Below are 26535 nucleotides of genomic sequence, written 5' to 3' on the forward strand. Positions count from 1 at the left end.
TGCCTGTGTGTGTGTGTGTGTGTGTGTGTTGCCTCTGCAGAGCAGCAGGTGAGCTGCACACACACATGTGGACTGTATTTTACTGTACAGATGCTCCCAAGGAACCCTCACAGCTCACAGGGCTTCAATTACTTAGTGTAAAAACAGGGAAGATGCACAAGGAGTGGGTGTGCACACACTCACACACACACACACACACACTCGCACACATAGAAAGAGAGAGAGCTGTCTGTGTGAATTATGCCTGGCCTTAAATGTGTAAAGGAGGAGTAAAGCGAGAGATGCACTCTCTTCTGTCACTCTTGCGAGAGCACTCCCACCCACATACACTGGCACGCATGTAGACTCGCTCACCCAGCAACACCCACTGACTGATCTATTAGCACGGCAGCCCTCACACACACACACACACATGCTCTAATCCATTCCACCAGTCTGTCTTTGCCTACAGCACTTGCCACACACACTATTACACTACATGTCCAAATGTTTGTGGACACCCCTATCTATCTAATGAATGCATTATACAGCTACTTTAAGTTGCATCCTTTGTTGCACACACACACACACACACACACACACACACACACTCGGCTTGTCCAGTCCAGTCAAAGAGGCACTGCCAATAGAATAGGACTCACTCGAGCAGAGAAACCGCCGTGCCACCTAATGCCAGGCGTGGGCTATAGAGGGGTATAAAGCCCCCCAGCTGTGGAGCAGTGGAAGAACTGTGTTGGTCCTCCATCCGATACTTTTGGGATGAGTTGGGGAGTTGAGGGAGTGAGGAGGGGTGAGGAGGTGGGGTTGGTGACCATCATCCAATGTTCTGATGTCACTAAGGCTGTTGTGGCCGAATGCAATCAAATCCTCACAGCAATGCTCCCCCCTGGACAGTAGAGACCGTTACTCTACAAAACTCTTTTTAATACTTTTGATTTCATAAGAAGCAATGAATATGAATGAGCAGGTGTCCCAATACTTTTGTCCATATCATGTGTGTATATACATAAATGATCTCCGTTCTGATTGGCTGCTCTGCATTGTGGCTCATATAAAAATCATTCCGGGTGCGAAACACTCCTCATGACTTCTTTGAGAATGGGCGGGGCTACCAGTCTACTGCTGTAGACTGAAGAGACAGATATACTGGCATGTGAAAAAGTTAGGACACCCTATGAAAATGATGTCCTTTCTAACAGATTTGAACATCTGGATATTTGGTCATGTGACCAGAGAGACACTCCTACCAAGTTTTTCATCAGTACTAACAGGACACTGTCCACAGGATGCTGCCCACAGGACGCTGCCCACGGGACGCTGCCCACAGGACACCATTGGCTGGATATTTCTGGTTGGTGGACTGTTTAAGCACTCCAGCAGCACTGCTGCATCTGATCCACTCATACCACCAGCAGCTCAACACACACTACTAACACACTAATTCGCCACCACCATATCAGTCAGTGTCACTGCAGTGCTGAGAACGACCCACCACCCAAATACTACTACCTACCTGCTCTGTGGTGGTCAGTCCTGTGGGGTCCTGAGCATTGAAGAACAGGCTGAAAGGAGGCTAATTAACAGATTATACATCTACACAGTGCTCAGTGCATATATATATATATATATATATATATATATATATATATATATATATATATATATGTATAGACCACTGTGATTTCCTTTGTGGCATGTCTGCATAAACAGCGACTGCAAGTGTGTGGGTTAGCTGTGTGGTCAGTAGGAGTTCTGTGATGGGCAGAAAGTGGTCAAATCTGAGGTACTGTAAGCCAACCGATCTGCGCTGTTATTCTGTTTCATCCAAAGCGATGATGTTTCAGTGGAGCGGCGAATGTGTTCACAGGCCTTCGTTGTTTCTCCCACTGTAGCTGGTTTGAGCAGTCCAGACATGAGATCATCATCCGAGAGTGTGGTGGGATTCATCCACTTTGGCAGGAATCGGTCATTTGACTGACATGCAAGCCGAGGAGCTTAATCCATAAGGTTTCATATGATGCCAGGCCTCCCTCTGCAGCTATAACAGCCTCAGCTCTTCTGGGAAGGCTTTCCACAAGGTTTCATCCAGAAGCGCAATTGTGAGGTCAGACACTGACGTTGGGCGAGAAGGCCTGGCTTGCAGTCTCCGCTCTAATCTTCGCTATAATCTTCTAGACCAAACTCGCTCAGCCATGTCTTCATGGACGTTGCTTTGTGCACTGGTGCGCAGTCAAGGGGCCGTCCCCAAACTGTTCCTGCAAAGCTGGAAGCATGAAATTGACCAAAATCTCTTGGTCTGCTGAAGCATTAAGAGTTCCTTTCACTGGAACTAAGGGGCCGAACCCAACTCCTGAAAAAACAAACACCACACCATGATCCCCCCTCCTCCAAACTTTACACCTAGGCACAATGCAGTCAGACAAGTACCACCGTTCTCCTGGCAACCGCCAAACCCAGACTCGTCCACCGGATTGTCAGACGGAGAAGCGTGATTGGTCACTCCAGAGAACACGCTCCACTAAGTCCAGTTCTTGAGCTAATCTGAAAGATGATGGTTATTATTATAATTATTATTATAATTATCAGTCACACCCATGAATTAAATATTTTATTTGCTGTCATAAAAATATATGTGAACTATAGCTAGAATAGTTATATTTGTATTGGCTATATCACTATGCTTGTGTTATCAATGCCCCTGTTATTAGCTAGCATGCTAATATGCTAACGTACTAGCTATGCTAATGTAACTGATGCCTTGGTTAGTTTAGATAATGCCTTTGCTTCAGTGGTCTAAGTTATATTTTGGTAGATTTTTTGGCAAGCTTTGGGAAGAGGCTGAGGGATTATGGGAAATGTAGTGCCTATAGTAAATCTGCACGCTATATACTGCAGTTCTTCTCAGCAATCCAGGATAACATTGACTTTTTACAGGCGTAATTTTTGTTGGGCATGGCAACGTTTTACCGGGGCACATGCTTCAGGAAATTGGTTCTAATGACGCCCCTGGTCAGGAACCCTCTGTAAAACAGCCCGCTGTTTGCAATGGAGGCTAATGATGATTATTGTGACCAAATTATTGAAACCATAGATGCAGCAAATGGTGCAAATCCCAGCCTCTGCCAGTATGTTTCCGACAACCTAAGCTGACTTCTGTAGGCCAGGGAGCCTTAGCGCTTTCACAGGCGGGGATGGGTGGAGTGCTTTATGACCCACATCAGAACGACTCCCACCTAGAGTCTCAATTATTAGATGTTAAATGACTCCGCATGCAGGAGGGCTGGAAGTAAGGGACTGCCTACTGTGAGAGTAATCTGGAAACTCGCATTCACTCACAGTCTTCTCAGGGGTTCAGACCTGACCACACATTCAGATTTTCTCTCACTGGCTACTAGGGGAAACTCAGAGGCTCACACTGATAATATCACGGTGGTGAGCGCACATCTAGGATGCCCATTTGGGTTAGTTTGACCTGACAGAACCAGCTGCACCTTGATCCCTGTGTCAGTGTAATGCTGTTGTCACACCAGGCACACATTGATTATGTCAACCGTAACTGCTCTCTTAGCTAACAAGAAAGGGAAACTGGCAGAGCATGAAAGCCAGCAGTTGACCAGCATGACCATTACCACAACCATACACACTGCTAACACACCGTTTTCACTGCAACTGTACCCATTTTAAACTGGGCTGCCCATTTAAAGGGCCCGTATGCAACTTTGCACATTTCCCTGTGTATAATGGGCAGTTAAAGCAACAGTATGCTTGGATCTCAGGATAGTATTGATGGTCCACTGACTGAAGTGAACAGGGGAAGAACGGCGTCTCCGTCATTCCCACTTCGGGCCGGAACCCTGCTGCTGCTACTGCACTGTGGAGCTTTGGTGGTGGAGCTTTGGTGGAGAACCTCTCTCCAGAACTGCTACTGTGTAACGCAGCGTAACCCATAGACTCATATTAGTGTAAAATCCTGTAGTGTTACTCTGATGAATTCCTGGATAGAACTGTATGTTCTCCAGCTTGGTTTTATATATATTGTTGCTGTGGCAAAAAACCTGGTATCTCCAAAATGACAACTTTACATGGAGGTCAATGTAAAAATATTATATTCAGTCATTGTGGGGCATTTCTATTGGTCATTGTAAAATTTTACAAAAGAAAAAGTGATGAAACGAAAAAGTCTACAGTGGTTCCTTCCTGTCTAAAGGGGTTGGATCTACATATTAGGCAGCGAGTGAACGGTCAGTTCTTGAAGGTGATGGAGGTGATAAAGCAGGACAAACGGACAAGCATGAGAATCTGAGACACTTTAACAAGAACCAGACTGATCTGGATGTTCTAGGTGAGTTAGACTGGGTCAGAACATCTCCAAAACAGACCAGAGTTCCTCTGGTATGCAGTGGTCAGTACAGTCTTGGGTCACGGGCACTTAGGGCACTTAAGGCACCACTTAAAGGACTTCATAAAAGAGCTCAAGTAACAAGGGTTACCCATCTATCCTCCTCTGATCAGAACTATTTATAAATGATTGATAAATTATAATTTATATATTATAATTAATAAATTATGGATCCCAAAAATTACACAGTCAAGTCAGTTCCTCTTCTTTCCTAAAGTGAGTTCAGTTTTCCGTGATTTTGGGCCTTTTGGGCCTTTTTGGGCCTTTAATGTACTTTGGCACAAGGCTGTTAAAGCCCGATCCACAGTGGAGCCACAGAGCCGAGCTTGCACAAACAAAGGCGAATCCTCTCATCTCGGTGTGGACGTGGGAGTGGGAGTTAGGTAAATGAGAGTTCTGTTGGATGTGCTTGTGTGTTGGTTTAGGGTGGGAGTGTTCCCTGCCATTACCTTCTCCGAGTCTATTCAGGGGAATCTTTTGTCTCTGTTGAGACGCTCCATAATATCGCCTGCTCTCAGAATGCGGCCTACGGAGAGAAAGCTGGAGGTCAGTGCGTTGGTCAGCCGTAATTATACGCGAGCGTGTACCGGCGTGGAGGAGGGGGGAACTAATAATGCTGCAGAAAAAAGACACACTGTGTTCTTTATGTGGAGGAAAAACATGGTCGTACTCTCATAAACAACATCATGGGCCCCAAAGTAGAGCCCTGTGGGACTCCACACGATCATGCTAAATCTTGGTGGTTAAGAAAGAACTGACAGTAGTTTCTGCAATATTATTTATTACAGAATAATAAACCTATTGTTTTAAAGGATTAACTACACGTACAGTTCGGTCCATAAGTATTTGGACAGTGTCACAATTGGTGTAGACCAGCTTTCAGCTTCGATTGAACAAAAATATCGCATTAACAGTTTAGCAAAGATATTAGATATTTTTCACTGGTTTAAAAGTAATTGGACAAAGTAGTATAATTCAAATGTGAGGATTATTATTTTTAATATTTTATTTTACTGGATGTGAATCCTGTGCAGTCGGTGTCTACAAGCTGATGTTGAGATGCTTTGCCAGCAGCCACTGCAGCCACCTGGAAGGTTCGGTCGCTGCTTGTCTATGGTGTCTTTCAAAAGGTCTAAAGGTCAGGTTTGTCTTCAGTAAGTAAAAAGCTGCTCAGTTTGGTTAAGGGTTTTGGGGATGATGAGGTGGGGTGGTGCTCATCATCCAACATCCTGACCTCCCTAATGCTCTTTTTAACACCCTTGATTTCAGAAGAACCAAGGAACAAGTAGGTGTCCCAATACCTTTGTCCATTTGTGGTAGCTCAGAGAATCCCAACCCTGGTCCTGGTACCAGGTTCCTTGTGCTACGGGCCCTTTAAAAGTACTAGAGAGACAGACTGGAGTAAAAGTACCGGTGCTCCATCAAAAAAGTGACTGGAGTAGAAGTAGAAGTGTCTTTAAGCCCCAGACTTAAGTAGAAGTACTAAAGTAATTAGCATATCTGTGCTTAAGTAGAAGTAATTAGCATTTCTGTACTTAAGTAGAAGTACTAAAGTAATTAGCATTTCTGTGCTTAAGTGTAAGTACTAAAGTAATTAGCATTTCTGTACTTAAGTAGAAGTACTAAAGTAATTAGCATTTCTGTACTTAAGTAGAAGTACTAAAGTAATTAGTATTTCTGTGCTTAAGTGTAAGTACTAAAGTAATTGGCATTTCTGTGCTTAAGTAGAAGTAATTAGCATTTCTGTACTTAAGTAATTAGCATTTCTGCACTTAAGTAGACATACTAAAGTAATTAGCATTTCTGTACTTAAGTAGAAGTACTAAAGTAATTAGCATATCTGTGCTTAAGTAGAAGTAATTAGCATTTCTGTACTTAAGTAGAAGTACTAAAATAATTCGCATTTCTGTACTTAAGTAGAAGTACTAAAGTAATTAGCATTTCTGCACTTAAGTAGATGTACTAAAGTAATTAGTATTTCTGTGCTTAAGTGTAAGTACTAAAGTAATTGGCATTTCTGTGCTTAAGTAGATGTACTAAAGTAATTAGCATTTCTGTACTTAAGTATTGCAAGTAGTTTAGTATTCTAAAATGTACTACTTAAGTACTTAACGTAAAAGTACAGTACTGTGTTCTGTAGATCTTACAGAAAGCAGTCAAAAGTTTGGGTATCAGTGTTTTTTATTAGTTCAGATAGACAGAGACAGAGTTCATGAACACGAGTCTTCAGTTCACTCTCTAAACAAACTCAGACCTGACTCAACCCGCCACATACAAGAGCTTCATCTGTAAAACCAGTGAGGAGCAGCTCAAACCCCTGAGCTTCACTCTCTGTAAACTCAACTACAGCTGAAAGATCTCAGCCTATTCAGACACATACGAGTATTTGCAGCAGATGAAGACGGAGGTGGGTCTGGAGATAAACTAACAGAGCTCTAATGGTAGAACGGCAGCATGTGCGCTCACGGCTCGATCGCCTGTTCTGCTCAATGCTGAGGCGGCTTTTTCGAACCTGGTGACGGCGCCATCTAGCGGTCTGGAGGTGAAAATGTGAGTTTGAAACTCTGAAATGGTTCGTAGCATTTTTAGAATTGTAAAGAGTAACGATGCAGCACATAGACAATGTAACGGAGAGAATATGCAGTGAAGGAAACGTGGAGGTTGGAGAAAAATGAATCCTCCAGTAGATACAGATACAGTACTTTAGTACTGTAGTACAGTAGTGAAGAACTTCCACCATATGGCTTCAGGATGAGCTGTGAGTGAAAAGCGCTTGGCCTGGAGTTGGAGCTGAAGCCTCCTCCCTCTGGTTCTCTCTTCCCGCCCTCGTTTCCTCTCTTTCTGACGGGAGAACACAGGTAGTACCCAAAGACCCGCTCTCCAGTGTGGCTCGTCGGTACACCGAGCTTCAGACACCACCAACGGTGTTGTCAAAACACTTAAAACCACTGATCTCCTTCAGTCACACACACACGGACACACACAGACACACGTCCTCTCCCAGGTCTAGAGTGAGTATTAGCAGTACGGGGATCTGGGAGAGGATGACAGAGTGGATAATCAGACAGCCGCACAAAGGGAGCTCTAAAATTAGACACAACCAGCAACAGACAATGAGAGAAAACCTCTTCATCTCAACACGGAGATAACCTCCTGCCATCTCCTTTCATTTCCCACTCAAACACACACACTCACACACACACTCACAGTTAGACTTACACAAAAGCCATTCACAGGTTGCACATCGCTCATCAGAGAAACACATTTTTTTCTCGTTTTTCACTTTTCTTCATAAACTGAATCCGGCAGATGTTCTTTACGTTGCCTCAGACTTTCGTGACGAACGGACCAATAGAAATGCTCCAAAATGACCTGGAGATTTTTTTTTTTACATTGACTTCCATTGAAAGTTAAGAAGGTTTTTCCCTTCTCCTGTAAAGTTGCCGTTTAGGAGAGCTGAACGATGATAAACTTGTATACGACCCACTGTATGTCCAAATGTTTGTGGACACCCCTTCTAATGAATGCATTTAGCTACTTTAAGTGGCTTGCTGACAGCTCCTGTAGTTCCTGTAGAGAAGTACTGCCTATTGGCACGGTGCGTGGGCTCAGGCGTGGGTTATAGGGGTGTAAAGCCCCCCAGCATTGAGCTGTGGAGCAGTGAAACTCTGGAGTGATGGACGGTGGAGCTCCATCCAACCCCCTTTGGGGTGAGGTGGGGAGTTGGGGATGATGAGGTGGGGTGGTGCTCATCATTCAATATCCTGACCTCACTAATGCTCTTGATTTCAGAAGAACCAAGGAACGAGTAGGTGTCCCAATACTTTTGTCCATTTGTTGTAGCTCAGAGAATCCCAACCCTGGTCCTGGAGGACCCTTTGCTCTAAACATTTTTAGTTTACCCGGCTCCCAACACACAGTAACAAGGCATTTCGGAGTTAAAGGTGGTGTGTAGAGCAGGAAAGCACTGAAGGGCGGGGCAGAAGGTTCTCCAGGATCAGGGCAGGGAACCACTGGTTCTAGTCCTAGCTGATGGAAGATCCCCAGATCTTTCTTTCTGAGTAGTATGGAATTCGGTTGCCTTTTGTGAAGGGTAGCACAGGACATTTGCAGCAGATTCTTATTGTTGTTAATGCAAAAACCTTGTATCTCCGTTTCTGCCGCTTTTTACTTTTTGACATAGCGTGAATCCGGTCGGTCTTTTTAAGTTGTGTACGAATTTTGTGATGAACGGACCAATAGAAATGCTCCAAAATGAGCTGGAGTACAATCTTTTTCGCTTCTCCTGTAAAGTTGTCATTTTTGAGGATGCTTGCTTCTGCTCCAGCTGTAGAACGCAGCATTGGCCTGAATATGCTCTGCCTGCCTCTTGCCTCATGCCTCTTGCCTCGAGGCTGCGGCAGCTGCTGTGTGGTAGTTCTGCAGAGCTCTTTGTACTTCAAGCGCTGCGTTCGTGCCTTCCTACAGTACGACAGTCGGCAGCAGAAACCCTCTCAGCCATCTACACATCAGTGTGGGAGAGAGAACACTGGGCTCATGCCATTAACACATGTGCAGCCAGATGTGAGCAGAGTGCGGGTGACTGGTTAGACGTCGCTCCCTGAGTTTGTGTGAGGTCGAGAAAAGTCTCTCGAAAGTCCTGGAGGAACCGTTTACTCAGCTGAGTAGCTGCTCCATTGTGTGGGACTCTCGGCCACAACTCTGCAGGCCACACATCATCGCAAGTACAAGGCGGGCTGTGTTCCAATACAATCACACAAGTCTCCTGGAGTGTTTTGGGGGGTGTGCAGCCAAAAATAGGGAGCATGGTTTATTATGGGAAGAGCCCGGATCGTTGAAAACCCCATTTTTCCTCACTTGTGCACAGCTCACAGTCCACTGAGCTGCAGAACAGCCTGTGAATGCATTGTTTTTGTGATGTAAAAGCCAGCAAATGACCTGTACACCCTAAACACTGAGAATACGGACTAGTAAACTGTTCATTCTTGAACAAATGAGTCCATGAATTCTAAAATTCAGATTAAAATGTCCTATTTAAGTGATCATTTTCTTGAAATGTGCTTTTTTTGGTGGATAAAAATACGTAGCCTTGCTTAACACTTTGTGGTGAAGTACACTATCATCATCTACACTCAGATAGCGGGCAAGTCGTGGCTCAGTCCTGGCTCACACTTACTACTTTCATTCGACCCACATCATTCCATACAACCATGCCAATGATTTAGTCCGAATCTGGGTGCCAGAATACAGTTGGCCCAGTTTTGTCCCCCAATTTTAGTCATTTCCCATTCCCACCCACTGACTAGGTCTCCACATATCACCCACGACGCTACCAGTACCGGGACAGTGAAGGCTAGCATGTAGTTCTTTTGAAAATGCTGCTAAGGCACAACACCATTGGAGATCAGCACACTTGGGGGAGTGCACACATATGAGCCAGCGGGGGGCGCTGGAGTCTAATCTGCTCAGGCCGGGGTTTGGAAAGCAGCCACGCCCCTATGACATCATCACAGTGTCAGGACAGCAGTACCAACACTCAGCCTTTTTGAAGGTGGGAATCCTTAAATACATTGGAACAGTGTTGGTCTGACTGCTAATGTGCTAGGATTTTGGTACAGCGGGAAAAAAAGGTGTCTATTTACTTTTTAAAATTTATTCATTTTAGATGCTAATCAGCTTGCGGTAACCTTATCTTAGCACATTGCTAACAGCTCACAGCTTGAGGCAGTGGTTCTCAAACAAGACCTACCTGTACCCCTTTTTTACTCCGCAAGTTGGATCGCCAATTACCCAACCCATACTTATTACCCCTGTCACATGCAATGCTCCCAACACTGGGAGGGTGAAGACAGACATATGCGACCTCCCACATGTGCTCGGGGGACGCACCCGGTGTACCCGGTTCTGATACACCGGCCAGCAGACACCAGTGCCGGCCAGCACTGCACTAGAGTGAAGTGGGCAGAAAGTGGGCAAAGGTCTGCCCACCCTGGAGAGAGCAAGGCCAGTTGTGCTCAGCTAGGCCGGTGTCTGGCCACAGTAGGCTTGCCATTGCCATAGCTGACCTGTAAATGTCAGGTTGCTGGCCTGCTTTTTGGGCACTGACTCACTCTAGACTAGCCCTTCCATAAGTTCGGGATCTGGAACCTAGGAGTTCCCTTCTTTTCTAGATGGAAGACGGCTTTACACGCTTCTCCCAGGTGCAGCATGAAGCCACTCTGAGGCCACTCAGTCCCTTCATCCCACCGCAACAGAGCGGCACCCACGAGTACCCTCGATTCCAAGAGGACAGACATTATACCGGAGCGAATCTGCAGCGGCACGGCGTGTGAGCGGCCGAGATATGGAAAACTCCCTGGGACGGCGTGAGGAATGCTGGGTTGATCTGAGGCTCAGAAGGGGAAGCTGCCTTCCTCCGGGCCGCCCCAGACACAAGGGCTCAGTTCGGCTTTATAAAGTGTGACAGTGCATCAATCAAGAGCCATTAAACTCCAGCAGAGTGTCTTGCGGAGGAAGCTGTATGAGTGACACTCAGTGGCTCAGGGCTTCACAGGGTGAGTGACAGCATCACAGAGCTGAGCTGGTTCTGTGTGATCTGGTCTTTTTGGTATGTGTCACATTCATTCCTCAGGTAGAGGTGAGTGGAGATACGAGGGTTTAAAAGACTTCTACAGAAGCTGAAGTATCAACTGAAGCTTTTTACTCCAGTAAAAGTGTAAAAGTACTGGTTTCAGAACCACTTCAAGTAGAAAAGTAAAAGTAATGGAAGGAAAACAAAGGCTGAAAGCTTAGGCCGTGCCACAGGGGTCTATGGTGCACTACCCCCCCCCCTTCCCAAAAACCCATTTCTCTAAAAGTCATAATGAGGAGAATGATCTATTAAAATGTTGATGTTAAAAATGTTGGGCTGCACTAGGCTCCTGTTTCAGCTGCAGATCTGCCCATTGAAAATGAAGCATTTCAGTAATATCAGCTCTATTAAAGGAGCGTCTCTGTGCTCTACTGAGCATCAACATGAGCTTCATGGAGGAAAATATGAGGAGTCGTTGTCTAGAAGTTTAGTAAAGCTGCAGAAAGTCAGACTTCAGAGGCGTGTGATCAATAAGCTTTATTGGAATGTAAATGTGGGGCTCAGTCGGGACGTTTCACTGCAGCTCTCTTGAGTCTCTGCCACGGACACAGTCTTCATACTAGACTACAGACGTCTGCTGAGAGCTCGCTGGAGAGGGACGGGACGTGTGCAGGTGTGATGGATCTCTTATAAACCAATAGGGAGTCAGAATGGTGTCTGTTTATACTTCTCATCCAATCAGGATCAGACTCTCACTTTCTGGATGGGGAGATTTATCTGGAGAGGGTTTTTATTGATGACGAGCCGGAATGAGAACAAAGGGAAATGAAATAGGAGAAATGAGGCTGTTTTTAAAATGTAAGGAGGAGAAAGTTCAGATAATTGGGGGAAAATGTGAGAAGTAGAAGTAAAAAGTCTGAAAAATAAAGAATTACTGCAGTAAAGTTTAGAGAACCAACATTTCTACTGTAGTAAAGTAACAAAGTATTTGTACTTCATTACTCGACACCTCTGGTTCGAGGTAGAGGTGGATGGTAGTGGTAGTGGATGGTGGGGTTGCGTAGTGGATAACAACGCCTAGGAACTGAACCCTAGTTTGTCATAGGTTGAAGGGTGGTGCTGTTATCCACTATGCTGCCCAACCATTCTTGGCTTAGCTTGACTTCGCTGACTTCATTGTGCTCTCTGAGACTCTGGGCTGCTGATGGCCAAGCGGCCACTCAGAACCAAGGGTTCTGTTCTAGGCTGAGTGTTGTTAACGACGCATCTGGGTAGCTGAGTTTGAGAACTACCAGCACAGACCCGGTCGATACCGGTCGGTCGCTTTCAATTACACTGTGGTGTAGAACTCTTAATGTAGGGTTGTACTGCTATCAGCTTTATTCTACTTCTATGTCTCTCTCTCTCTCTCTCTCTCTCTGTGTCTGAGTGTGTATATCTCGCCTGCCCTCTGTCCAATCCCACAGTCTGTTGGTTGGTGGACTCTCGCTCTCTCCTCTAATATTTGCTGTGTTGGCTCTGGGGGTGAGGGAAGGGGGGTTGGGGGGTGAATAGGGGGCAGTTCACACTTTTCTAATTTAGCCCTCTCTCTCTCTCACTCACTCGTTCTGCCTGAGGTAAACGACTGATCTGGGACAGACAGCCTCCCTTGCGCTCTGGCCTACTTCAGCACTGTCCTCTCTCTCTCTCTCTCTCTCTCTCTCCCTCTCTCTCTCTCTCTCTCTCTCTCTCTCCTTCCTTGTTTCACCTCTCTCTCTCTCTCTCTCTCTCTCTCTCTCTCTCTCTCTCCTTCTCCATGTCACCTCTTTTCCTTTCTCCATCTGTCTCTCCCTCTCTTTTGCCCCCAGTCTTCGTGTGTGTGTGTGTGTGTGTGTGTGTGTGTGTGAGAGAGAGAGAGAGAGAGAGAGAGAGAGAGAGAGAGTGGGGAGATGGGGTTGGTTTTGGAGCAGTGGGGTGTCAGATTGCTCAGTGGGTGACTGATGGAGTAAGTCTGTTTATGTGTGTATATGTGTGTAAGTGGGGGAGTGTGTGTGTGTCTGTGACTATGTGTGTGTGTGTATACTTTAGTGTTCCTCTTGTGTGTATGGCATTGTGTGAATGATGGACAGGTGTGTGTGTGTGTGTTCTGTAGGTGTGTAGGTGTGTGACTGATGGGACTGTTGGAGAGGTGTGTGTGTGTGTGTGTTGTATATATAGGTGTGTGTGTGTGTGTGTGTGTGTGTGTGTGTGAGAGTGGTCTGAGAGTGGTCTGTCACCGCGGCTGTTGGAGCTCAGACGCTGTGGGATGGTGTCTGCATCAGTGTGAACACAGCAGAGGGGTTTATCTCACAGCAGTGTGTGTGTGTGTGTGTGTGTGTGTGTACACACCTGCATACAAACAGAATAGAGTGACTTTGGTAAATCCCAGAGGATAACACTACTCTCTCTCTCTCTCTCTCTCCTGGTGTCTCTCTTAGGCTCTCTCTCCCACTCCCACTGTCTCTCTACCTCTCTCTCCCTTTTATCATGTCTTTCTATCTTGCCCTCTCTTTTAGTCTCTCTCTCTCTCTCTCTCTCTCTCTCTCTCTCTCTGTAGGGTGTAGTTGTGTGCTGGGGTCTCTCGCTCATTCATGGCAATCAGGCCGAGCGCTTGGCTTGAGCTTCCTGCTCTGCTCCCAGTCTATTAGCTCTAATTGCGCCACTGAGAGAGAGAGAGAGAGAGAGAGAGAGAAAGAGAGAAATCTCCCAGCAGTCACCACTGCATCATCAGAGTGCAGCTATTTTTAGAATCAGATGCTGTTTTAGGGAGCTGGCCGGCCCAGATCAGCGCTCCGAGTCCAGCTTTGACGCTCCGTGCCCTTCTCCACTGCTGCTCGGCCCGACTGCAGCCCTCGGGTTCTACAGCTGCTGCAGATCTGCTGTGCTCTCGGGTTCTACAGCTGCTGCAGATCTGCTGTGCTCTCGGGTTCTGCAGATCTACTGTGCTCTCGGGTTCTGCAGCTCCTGCAGATCTGCTGTGCTCTCGGGTTCTGCAGGTCCTGCAGATCTGCTGTGCTCTTGGGTTCTGCAGATCTACTGTGCTCTCGGGTTCTGCAGCTCCTGCAGATCTGCTGTGCTCTCGGGTTCTGCAGCTCCTGCAGATCTGCTGTGCTCTCGGGTTCTGCAGATCTACTGTGCTCTCGGGTTCTGCAGCTCCTGCAGATCTGCTGTGCTCTCGGGTTCTGCAGCTCCTGCAGATCTGCTGTGCTCTAGGGTTCTGCAGATCTGCTGTGCTCTCGGGTTCTGCAGATCTACTGTGCTCTCGGGTTCTGTAGCTCCTGCAGATCTGCTGTGCTCTCAGGTTCTGCAGCTCCTGCAGATCTGATGTGCTCTAGGGTTCTGCAGATCTGCTGTGCTCTCAGGTTCTGCAGATCTACTGTGCTCTCGGGTTCTGCAGCTCCTGCAGATCTGCTGTGCTCTCGGGTTCTGCAGGTCCTGCAGATCTGCTGTGCTCTCGGGTTCTGCAGATCTACTGTGCTCTCGGGTTCTGCAGCTCCTGCAGATCTGCTGTGCTCTCGGGTTCTGCAGCTCCTGCAGATGTACTGTGCTCTCGGTTTCTGCAGATCTGCTGTGCTCTCGGGTTCTGCAGCTCCTGCAGATCTGCTGTGCTCTCGGGTTCTGCAGCTCCTGCAGATCTGCTGTGCTCTCGGGTTCTGCCGCTCCTGCAGATCTGCTGTGCTCTCGGGTCCTGCAGATCTGCTGTGCTCTCGGGTTCTGCAGGTCCTGCAGATCTGCTGTGCTCTCGGGTTCTGCAGATCTACTGTGCTCTCGGGTTCTGCAGCTCCTGCAGATCTGCTGTGCTCTCAGGTTCTGCAGCTCCTGCAGATCTGCTGTGCTCTAGGGTTCTGCAGATCTGCTGTGCTCTCGGGTTCTGCAGCTCCTGCAGATCTGCTGTGCTCTCGGGTTCTGCAGATCTACTGTGCTCTCGGGTTCTGCAGCTCCTGCAGATCTGCTGTGCTCTCGGGTTCTGCAGATCTACTGTGCTCTCGGGTTCTGCAGCTCCTGCAGATCTGCTGTGCTCTCGGGTTCTGCCGCTCCTGAAGATCTGCTGTGCTCTCGGGTTCTGCAGATCTGCTGTGCTCTCGGGTTCTGCAGCTCCTGCAGATCTGCTGTGCTCTCGGGTTCTGCAGCTCCTGCAGATTTACTGGGCTCTCGGGTTCTGCAGAGGCTGCTCATCTGCCATGAAATGTAAATCTGCTCTCCTGCTGGAGTTTGCAGGAGATGCCCCGTAGATTAACTCTCTGTATTGACTCTGTGGTTTCGGCGGTTCCTCCCCCTCTGTTAGCGGCATAGGCCCGATCAATACATTCAAAAGGCAGGATACAAATATACACACACACACACACAGACACACACACACACACACACACACACAGACAAGGGAAGAACCAGTAGACCAGTACCAGAACCAATATGCACTTTTACCCAAATGTTTCAGTCAACACTATGTTGACAAAAGTATTTGGACACCTGCTTATTCATTCATAGTTTCTTCTGAAATCAAGGGGATTAAAAAGAGCTTCTCCTGCTTTTGTTGGAGTGACTGTCTCCGCTGTCCAGGAAAGAAGCCTTTGGAGGAGCATTGCTGTGAGGATTTGATTGCATTCATCGACAAGAGCCAGCGTTAGTGACGTCTGGATGGTGGATGATCACCACCACACTGCCAGATGTACTGGAGCACCACCATCCATCATTCCAGAGAACACAGTTCCTCCACTGCTCCACAGCTCAATGCTGGGGGACTTTATACCCCTCTAGCCCACGCCTGGTATTGGGTGGTACGGTGCCAATAGGGTCATGTGTTTGTTTGCTGCAGTGAGTCCTATTCTACTGGCAGTACTTCTTCTCTCAGGGACTAGACACGCTGCATTTGCACATCTGTATTAGCAATGGGTGTCCACAAACTTTTGAAAAATCTACGAAATCAGTTCGGTCTGGGCTGATTGAGCCCATGTGGGATAAGGGGGTAATTATATAAGTGAAATTGTAGATTTGAAATCATCGAACAGCAGATTTTAATTCTTGCTGCTAAGATTTGCTCTCTGGAACTGCTGAGAATGAGTGGATATGCAGATGTGCAGGAGGGTGGCAAACAGCCAGCTGTCTTCAGTGCCAGAGGAGGATTTTGGCCATTAGAAGAGACGGTGTTATGAAAAGGCAGTTCTGAACAGATGGGCAGTTCTTTGATTAGCACCAATTGGAGAATAATATGTCTGGACAAACACAAAGGCCTCAGTGGGTCATCACAACACTCCCCTCTCCTCATGTCTGGGCTTGGTGAAGGAGCTCTAGTCTGGTACACCAAGCGTTACAGCTGAGGCAATTAACACTGCAGCTTTAACACTGGAGCCTCTGATGAGAGCATGAGATAGCTAACTACCCTACACCCACCCCAACCTTAACTACCCTACACATAACCTACCCTACACCCACCCTAACCTTAACTACCCTACACATAACCTACCCTACACCCACCCCAACCTTAACTACCCTACACATAACCTACCCTACACCCACCCTAACCTTAACCACCCTACACATAACCTACCCTACACCCACCCTAACCTTAACCACCCTACACATAACCTACCCTACACCCACCCTAACCTTAACTACCCTACACATAACCTACCCTACACCCACCCTAACCTTAACTACCCTACACATAACCTACCCTACACCCACCCTAACCTTAACTACCCTACACATAACCTACCCTACACCCACCCTAACCTTACCTACCCTACACATAACCTACCCTACACCCACCCTAACCTTAACTACCCTACACCCACCCTAACCTTAACTACCCTACACATAACCTACCCTACACCCACCCTAACCTTAACTACCCTACACATAACCTACCCTACACCCACCCTAACCTTAACTACCCTACACATAACCTACCCTACACCCACCCTAACCTTAACTAACCTACACATAACCTACCCTACACCCACCCTAACCTTAACTAACCTACACATAACCTACCCTACACCCACCCTAACCTTAACCACCCTACACATAACCTACCCTACACCCACCCTAACCTTAACCACCCTACACATAACCTACCCTACACCCACCCTAACCTTAACCACCCTACACATAACCTACCCTACACCCACCGTCGTCCTTTACAGCAGTTTCTGCTGTGCATTTCCTCTCTCCTGCTGTTCTGTACGTGTAGCTGCACAGAGCTTGTTAACACTGTTCTCTTGGTCATGCTGATGCTGGTACCTGCTGGCCATCCATCTCTTCCAATCAGCAGCTGGGCTGGTGGCCACTTCAGTCAGACAAAGGAGCAGGCCACACAGACCCACATGCTTAGCAAAACTGCTCGCTAACAAAGCTTTATACCTGCTGAAGTATCCAGAAATAATTGGGAACAATAGATACCTGACGGACGGTGTTTCTATAAATACTTTAGTCGAGTAAATGGAGTTGGAGTGTCGTCACCTGCTTGTGTAGCTCTACAGCATCTTTGATACAGGGGGTAGAGGTTACTCAGTGTTCTTCTGGAATTTAGGTGTCTCAGGTTGACTGCTGCGGCAGCTGATGTTCTCCATGGCAATCTCTATAACAGTGTTCAGCGGGTGGTCTTCTTCATAACTGCTGATTATTTTAATTTATTGATTTATTACCCAGCCCATTTATCAGCACTGTCCTCCATCACATGCACAACCAGCCTTTACTTCCGATGAAACGTCACCGGGCAACCAGTGTGCTTGGACGAAAGCTCCGGTGGTACCCAGGTCTGATGCTTTGGCTAGCAGACACCCATGCCCGCTGATTGTATCTGGCACTACGATACCCCGAGACCTCCGGACATTGAAAGACATGGAAAGGGATGAGGGTGTTGCTCCAGGCAATGGAGGAAGTGGTTGCTAAGCGCTTAGAGCACCGGGCTATTGATGATAGGGTTGTGGGTTCGATACCCGGGCTTGACAAGCTGCCATTGTTGAGCAATGCCCTTCACCCTCTCTGCTCCCCTGTAGCAATGGCTGCCCACTGCTCCGGACATGTGTGTTCACTGTCACTGTGTGTGTTTGATCACTAGTGTGTGTGTGTGTGTGTGTGTGTGTGTGTGTTCAGTACGCGGATGGATTAAAGGCGGAGGCCAAATCCATAGGTGCCATGCTAGGTAACATTAGTTGGACAAGGCCGTTAGCCTATGCTATGCTAACACCGTGGTAGTGATGTTGGATGAGGTTGTTAGCAGGCAAGCTACCGCCGCAGTAGCAATGTAGGATGATGCTGTTTGCCGGCGCTCTACCATTGTGGTAGCAACTTTGGACAAGGTTGTTAGCCAGCATGCTAACACCACGGTAGGGATGTTGGACAAAGCTGTTGGCTGGTAGCCATGTTGTATAAGGTCATTAACCAGCTTGCTAACACCACAGTAGCGTTGTTGGACAAGGCTGTTAGCCAGTGTGTTAAGCCTTGTCCAACATCACAGTAGCAATGTTAGCACACTGGTTACCGTCCTTATCCAAGGCCCTCAGCCGGTGCGCTAACACTGCAGTAACAGTGTTGGGGATGAGGCTGTTAGCTGGCATGCTAACACCATGGCAGCTGTGTTGGATAAGGCTGTCATCTGGTGCGCTAATGCTGAGGTAACGATGGTGTGTTTTGGATGCTGTGTTTAAGTTAAGTTTAAGGTGTCTTTTGGTTCGCAAGCCCAGTGTTGCCCACAAGGTGGCGCTATAGCATCAGCCGAGTCTTGCATTGCTCACAGAAACGGACTTAACGATATCAGCCCTTTATTTAAATAAAACCCGAAGCAGCTCACGCTCCACTGTTACCCACTTGTTGGGGCTGTTGTTCGTCCTCTATCGCCCCCTTGAGTACTGGATGTTTTATCTGTCACAGGATCTCTGTAACGTAAGGATCTACATTGAGTAAGGTTCACATGTATGGCATTTATCAGGACTCTTATTCAGAGCCAGTTACATGAAGCATGTTATACAGGTCGGTGAATGTAGAGGTAGAAGTCTTACCCAATGACTACACCTTGATGGTGTAGTATCCGCCCTCCTGGCCTAGAATCAGACCCTAGTTTGCCAGAAGAGGTAACTGTAACATAGCTCCACACTGCTGACATTTAGACCTTCTGAAGCCGTTCCTCACTGCTGCAGGTTGAGGATTATGCTTGTTTATGGCAACTCTATCTCACAGGTGTAGTGCAAAAGTGAAGCAAGCAAAGGATCACCATGGGACCAGGCATAAATAATCAATACCCAATCCTTTAATCCTGCGGACCCCAGGTTTTATTCCTACTGCACAAACGACTGTAAATTATTTGCCAACCGTTTGCTTTAGTACATCTCGCGGAGTCCCACAGGGTTCTATTTGAGGGCCTATGAAACTCACGGTAAATATGACAGCAGTCTAGTTACTAAAGGCAGGAACTGAAGTCTGAGTCTAAGGAGTTGAAACATGGCCCGGATCTGCCCTGATCTCGGTTCATACCAGATGATTAATGCAAGGGCAGAGAGTTTAGCTACTAGCCCAGAGAGATGTCCAACCTGGGACAGCATAAATTCGAGTCAACACCAGTCGTCCACCTCTGGGCTGCGTATTGTGTGAGCTTGCCCCATATTTCCCTGCTTCATCTGAATATTTTATCTGTTAGAGCAGAATGGAGATGACCTACCTGCAGCGTGCCTCAATCAAGCCATGTAGCACCAGCCCTCCCACTGCTGGAGCTAGCATGCCAGTCACGTACTGTGTCCTAAAGAGCAGAGGAAACACGGCTGTTTCATCACTCAAAGCTCTCCATATTTATTTAAGGTTAACAAATTGTCATGCAGGGCGTCAGACGCCTCATGAATACACAATGCGAGACACATCCAAAGCTTGTACCAGTCAGTCGCGGCGGGTGCTCGCTATGATTGGCTGAGCACCCGCCGATTGAGGTGACTGTTCCAGTACATTCTAGTACAACTAGCACATTTACTGACAATCCGATATGAACACTATATATATTAAAAAAAAAAAGTATTGGGACACCTGCTCATTCAAGAGAGCATTAGCCTAATGCTAGCCCATGTGTTTATCTGCTCCATAGAGTCCTATTCTATTGGCAGTACTTCTCTACGGAGCCTAGACAAGCTCTGTCCGTGCATCTGCGCACCTGTTTTAGCAATAGGTGCAACTTAAAGTAGCCGAATGCCTTCGAATGCATTAGAAGGGGTGTCCACAAACTTTTGGACACATGGTGTATCTCCAGCCCTGTCAGAAGAGTATTCACATCCAGCCCTCAGTTCTGTATTTATGTGATCCAGTGAATGAGTAAGCCTCTCATGCCGTCCACCTACTCCCGAAGGCCTCCTCTTTCCCGTGTCATTAATTACTGAGATTCAGGGGCAGTTTATGCAGAAATGTGGGCACTTTAATGCCAGTGCTAATTAGTAATATTTCAAAGAGCAGACAGAATGTTTACGAATGATAGAAATTCAGTGATTGGTGTGTTGGGACACTGGGTGTCCACCGCGGTTGGGATGTTGTGGCTGGGGGTCTTGGTTTAGGCCTAGGTTGTAGGACCCATGGAAGTGTGTGTGTGTGTGTGTGTGAGGGTGGGTAGGAGTTCAGTAATTGCAAAATCATGCAACTATGGACGAGAGCAGTGTATCCGGGTACTTTGCCCTGACGTAAGGCCCCGCCCCTTTTGAGGGTAAAAACAGTGGCTCTAATTTGATTGGCGGTAAGTAGTAGGACCCATGGAAGTGTGTGTGTGTCTGTGTGTAAGGGTGGGTAGGAGTCCAGTATCTCTAAAATCATGGGATGGGACTATAGATGAGAGAATTGCATCCACATACTTTGCCCTTGCGTAATGCCCCGCCCCTTTTTGGGTGGATCTAATTTGATTGGCTGTAAGTAGTAGGGCCCGTGGAAGTGTGTGTGTGTGTGTGTGTGTGAGAGGGTGGGTAGGAGTTCAGTATCTGCAAAATCACGTGTCTATGGACAAGAGTATCTGGGTACTTTGCCCTGGCAAAATGCCCCGCCCCTTTTGGGGTAAAAACAGTGGCTCTAATTTGATTGGCGGTAAGTAGTAGGACCCATGGAAGTGTGTGTGTGTGTGTGTGTGTGTGTGAGGCTGGGTAGGAGTTCAGTGTCTTTAAAATCATGGGATGAGACTATAGATGAGAGAATTGCATCCACATACTTTGCCCTTGCGTAATGCCCCGCCCCTTTTTGGGTGGATCTAATTTGATTGGCTGTAAGTAGTAGGGCCCGTGGAAGTGTGTGTGTGTGTGTGTGTGTGAGAGGGTGGGTAGGAGTTCAGTATCTGCAAAATCACGTGTCTATGGACAAGAGTATCCGGGTAATTTGCCCTGGCGTAAGGCCCCGCCCCTTTTGGGATAAAAACAGTGGCTCTAATTTGATTGGCGGTAAGTAGTAGGACCCATGGAAGTGTGTGTGTGTGTGTGTGTGTGTGTGTGTGTGTGTGTGTGAGGCTGGGTAGGAGTTCAGTGTCTTTAAAATCATGGGATGAGACTATAGTTGAGAGAATTGCATCCACATACTTTGCCCTTGCGTAATGCCCCGCCCCTTTTTGGGTGGATCTAATTTGACTGGCGTTGAGTTGCCAGTTGAGTTGGCGTTGAGTTGTCATGCACCTATGGACGAGAGCAGTGTATCCGGGTAATTTGCCCTGGCGTAAGGCCCCGCCCCTTTTGGGATAAAAACAGTGGCTCTAATTTGATTGGCGGTAAGTAGTAGGACCCATGGAAGTGAGTCTGTGTGTGTGAGGGTGGGTAGGAGTTCAGTAACTGCAAAATCATGCAACTATGGACGAGAGCATCTGGGTACTCTGGCCAGCCAGGCAGCCAGTTATGCCATGTCGTTGCCGGTCAGCGGTCAGCGTCGTTATATAGGAAAAATGAAAGAATTAAGGGCTGATAAGTGTCCGTCAAAGTGGACGAATGGCCCTACCCAGTGTGCTGTACTGAACATTTACATTTATTGATTCTTTGAATCAATGGTGATTCGATTCTCTACACTCTGAATTCGGATTATTATGACAATAATCATGACATAAAGTTCCAACAGACGAAGCTGGGACTTCAACAAATCAGGCTAACCTCCAGCTGGCTGCATTAAACCTTTTGTTACAGGCGAACAGTAAACTGGGATCTTCCCGGCTTTTCATGGTGTCCCAAGTCCTGCTGTTTCAGAGCAGCATCAATGTTCAGTCCTCTGCTTTTATCATGAGAACTGCTGACTTTAGCATCATTAGCGAACTGACCTGTGATGAAGGGTTTGCCACAGAGACACGTATTAATTAGCCGAGTCCCACGGTTTACCGTCTTCCACCTCTCTGCAGACGGCCTTAAGCCACAGAGCTTTCCTTCTGCTGTCCTTCGCTTTTTGGGGAGGTGAAGAAAAATGTAAACTAGGGTGGGTTTTATTGGTGGACGAACAAAAAAAGCCATGCAGCAGCTTTTAGGCCTGATGACACTATAATTTCCAATTTGGCAGCAGCAGTTTGGCCCCCAAAATGAGGGGGGTGGGGCATTTGGATGATACGGAAGTGACCTAAGTGACCTTTAGTTTAATGCAGAAATTTACAAATTTACCAAAATTAATAAACACCCTTTAAAAACCTAAGCGGTCAAATCAGCTCCTTACAGTTTGACTTATGTGTTGTAAAATTAAAAAAAAAAGTACAAAAAGTTCATATTGTTTTAATGTTCATACCAAAATAAAACATTATTTATAAAATATTTATTCATAAAATAGAATAAAAAACGAAACAGTCAGATTAAGTCAAACTGACTTGTGTTTATTTACAATTTTATGCCATTGTCAGTCTATGCGAGTCTATTGCGAGATGGTTGCTAGGCGGTTGCTATGGTGTTGCTAGGTGGCTGCTAAGATGTTGCTAGGTGGTGGCAAGGTGGTTTCTACTGATTTGCGTGATGGTTGCTGTGGCGTTGCTAGGTGGCTGCTAAGATGTTGCTAGGTGGTGGCTAGGAAGTTGCTATGGTATCCCAGATGGTTCCTACAGTGATTACTAAGTGGAACAGGAATAATATATATCAAAGATACATCAGCCATAACATTAAAACCACCTGTTTAATGTTGTGTAGGTCACCAAAACAGTTCGATGGACTCCATCTGCCTCCAACCAGCAGATTCTTGACGTCCTGTAAGTTGTGAGGCGGAGCCTCCATGAGCATCAGTGAGCCTTAGGTATCCATGACGCCCTCGCCGGCTCACTGGCTGTCCTCCCTCTTAGCACTTTTGGTTGTATAGGTACTGACCACCGCACACCGGCAACGCCCCACAAGACCTGCCTGATGTTTTGGAGATGTTCTGACCCAGTTATCTAGAACATCACCGTTTGGTTCTTGTCAAAGTGTTCCTGCTTTAACACCTCCATCACCTTCAAGAACCGATGGTTCACTTGCCACTCTTGATGGGAGCCACTGGAACCTGCCTCTGCTTGATGAGGGGCTCACTGAGGGGCTTGTGCAGTGGGCTTTGGGCTGAGGCCTGCTGCACTGGTGGACTGTAGACTCGGCGTGTGATTGGCTGGGCCGGCAGCGTGCATTAATAATGAAGGAAGGCTGCGCAGGCAGGCAGTATTTATAGTAACTGCAGAGGACTGCGCTGCTGTGAATAGAGAGAGCCTCCCTAACCAACTGACTACCTGCCCACAGCGCGCCTGTGAGCCCCCCAAGAGCTCCCCAGAGCCCCGTGGCTAAGAGCTGCAGGAATCGCAGGCAGCCGGCGCAAACCCACCGTCTCTTATCTCTTATAAGCTGAGACAGTCAGACTCGACTACAGTGGTGTAAACACACACACCCGACTCAGGTAATCCCTACTCTACTTCCTGGCCTTCCGTACGCTACACGCCAAGCCTGAAACTGACAGCAGAAACACACACACACACACACACACACACACACACATACACACTCACACACTCTCACACGCTCAGAGTCCCCCTCATTACCATCGCCGGGTTTTATTCCTGGCCTGCTGTCAACACAAGGTCGGGTTGTTAATGGCTCACGAGGCACTCCGAAAAGTCCCGCCTCGAGCCACCCAGCAAACAGCTGCTGGAGCCCCGAGGTAATTACGGAAGAGCTCTAGCCTAATGACGGCTATGATGACCGAATTAACATTTGCAGGCGAACAGCCACCAGACCACACTTCACCCCAGCGCTCATCTTTGAAGGTATAGCTAGGGCCTTCTTACACATACACTGACTAGCCAAAACTTTATAACCGGTCACGCTTTTTGAGGTGTCCATTTGTCCCGCTTCAACACCTCCATCACCTTTAAGAACTGACTGTTCACTTACTGCCTAATATGCAGATCTTATCCCTAGACAGAAACCGCTGGAACCGGATCATCAGTGCTATTCACTTCAGCTGTACTGGTACTAATGTTATGGCTGATTAGTGTAGAAACATCTAACAATAAGTTATACATACTATACATACTTACATATACATACATACTGTCTGTCTGTCTGTCTCCAGATGGTCTGACAAGGTCATATTTCAAGTCACCTCTTAAAAACCAAAAGGACAAAAGTATTGAGACACCTGTTTATTCACAGGTTCTTCTGAAATCAAGGGGATTAAAAAGTGTGAAAAGAGTGTATCCTGCTTTTGTTGGAGTAACTGTGTCTAGAGAGAGAGAGAGAGAGAGAGAGAGAGAGGGAGACAGAGGGAGAGACAGAGAGAGAGGGAGACAGAGAGAGGGAGACAGAGAGAGGGAGAGACAGAGAGGGAGACAGAGAGAGAGAGAGAGAGAGAGGGAGACAGAGGGAGACAGAGGGAGACAGAGGGAGAGACAGAGAGAGAGGGAGACAGAGAGAGGGAGAGACAGAGAGAGAGGGAGACAGAGAGGGAGACAGAGGGAGAGACAGAGAGGGAGACAGAGAGAGAGAGGGAGAGAAGGAGACAGAGAGAGAGGGAGACAGAGAGAGGAAGACAGAGAGAGGGAGAGAGAGGGAGGGAGAGACAGAGAGAGAGAGAGGGACAGAGAGAGAGAGACAGAGAGAGGGAGAGACAGGGAGGGAGAGACAGGGAGAGAGGGAGACAGAGAGAGAGAGGGACAGACAGAGAGAGAGAGAGAGAGAGAGAGAGGGAGAGAGACAGAGAGAGGGAGAGAGACAGAGAGAGGGAGAGAGACAGAGAGAGGGAGAGAGAGAGGGAGAGAGAGAGGGAGAGAGACAGAGAGAGGGAGAGACAGCGAGAGGGAGAGAGAGAGGGAGAGAGAGAGGGAGAGAGACAGAGAGAGGGAGAGACAGCGAGAGGGAGAGAGAGGGAGAGAGAGAGGGAGGTCTTGCTCTTATTGTTGAAGAGCATCAGATAAGTGTGGAGAGATGAATGAGTGGAAGTCAGAGATTAAATTTGATTTAGAGAGAGAGAGAGAGAGAGAGAGTATACCATGTGTATACCCATATTCGAACACTTTCTAGATTGTTGTTTTTGCTTTTCTTCATGTTTATAAGTTCAATAATTTGCTCTTATTTGTCTGTTTAGTGAGCTTGTTTGTTTAAATCACAGATATATTTAACCAGTAACATTAACACTTATTCTTTTAGGTGTGTTGTAAGTCAAGTCAAGTGGGTTTTATTGTCGTTTCAGCTACATACAGAGTACACAGTGAAACGAAACAGCGTTGTGCATGTAACAGAAAACACATCAGTTCAGATGATGAGTTGAGTTGGATTGAGAAGTCTGATGGCTTGGGGGAAGAAGCTATTGCAGAGCCTGGTCGTGTTGGACTGGATGCTGCGGTACCTTCTTCCTGATGGCAGGAGGGAGAACAGTCTGTGTGAAGGGTGGGTGGAGTCATCCACAGTGCTGGTTGCTTTGCGGATGCAGCGGGCGGTGTAAATGTCCATGACGGAGGGGAGAGAGACTCCGATGATCCTCTCAGCTGTCCTCACAATGCGTTGGAGGGTCTTGCGGTCAGAGGCTGTGCAGGTCCCAAACCAGGCAGTGATGCAGCTGCTTAGGATGCTCTCTATGGTTCCCCTATAGAAGAGGGTGAGGATGGGTGGAGGGAGACAGGCCTTTCTCAGCTTCCAGAGGAAGTAGAGACGCTCTCTCTCTCTCTCTCTCTCACTCTTTCTAATTCTCTCTCTCTCTCTCTCTCTCTATATATATATATATATATATATATATATATATATACAAGTTAGCTCTGGAACACAGCTCTGGAGTGGCCCTCTGGTCTAACTGCTATACACTGTACACACTTTTATATATATATATGATTGCAATGCTTTGTACATTTGTCATGTCAATAAAGCAAACTGAACTGAACTGAGAGAGAGACAGAGAGAGAGGGAGAGAGAGGGGGAGAGAGAGAGAGAGAGAGGGGGAGAGAGAGAGGGGGAGAGAGAGGGAGAGAGAGATCACAGCATGTTTCGCTGTCTTTATCTTTTCTATGCAGGCTTGTCTCTATCCCTACACATCTCTTACCCTCTTCATCTCCTGTATCTCTCGCCAACACTGTATTACTCACTCTTCCTCCACTTCATCGCCTCCATCTCCTCCATCACTCACTCCA

The 26535-nt window shown here is 47.2% G+C and overlaps 1 protein-coding gene across 1 annotated transcript in view; it reads left to right on the forward strand.

Annotated features, from left to right (window-relative positions):
* shank1 (SH3 and multiple ankyrin repeat domains 1) overlaps positions 1-26535 on the forward strand; it is a 156193-nt gene that overhangs the window by 644 nt on the left and 129014 nt on the right. The window lies entirely within an intron of this gene.

Source organism: Salminus brasiliensis, chromosome 12 (assembly GCF_030463535.1).
Source record: "Salminus brasiliensis chromosome 12, fSalBra1.hap2, whole genome shotgun sequence".
Classification (NCBI taxonomy): domain Eukaryota; kingdom Metazoa; phylum Chordata; class Actinopteri; order Characiformes; family Bryconidae; genus Salminus; species Salminus brasiliensis.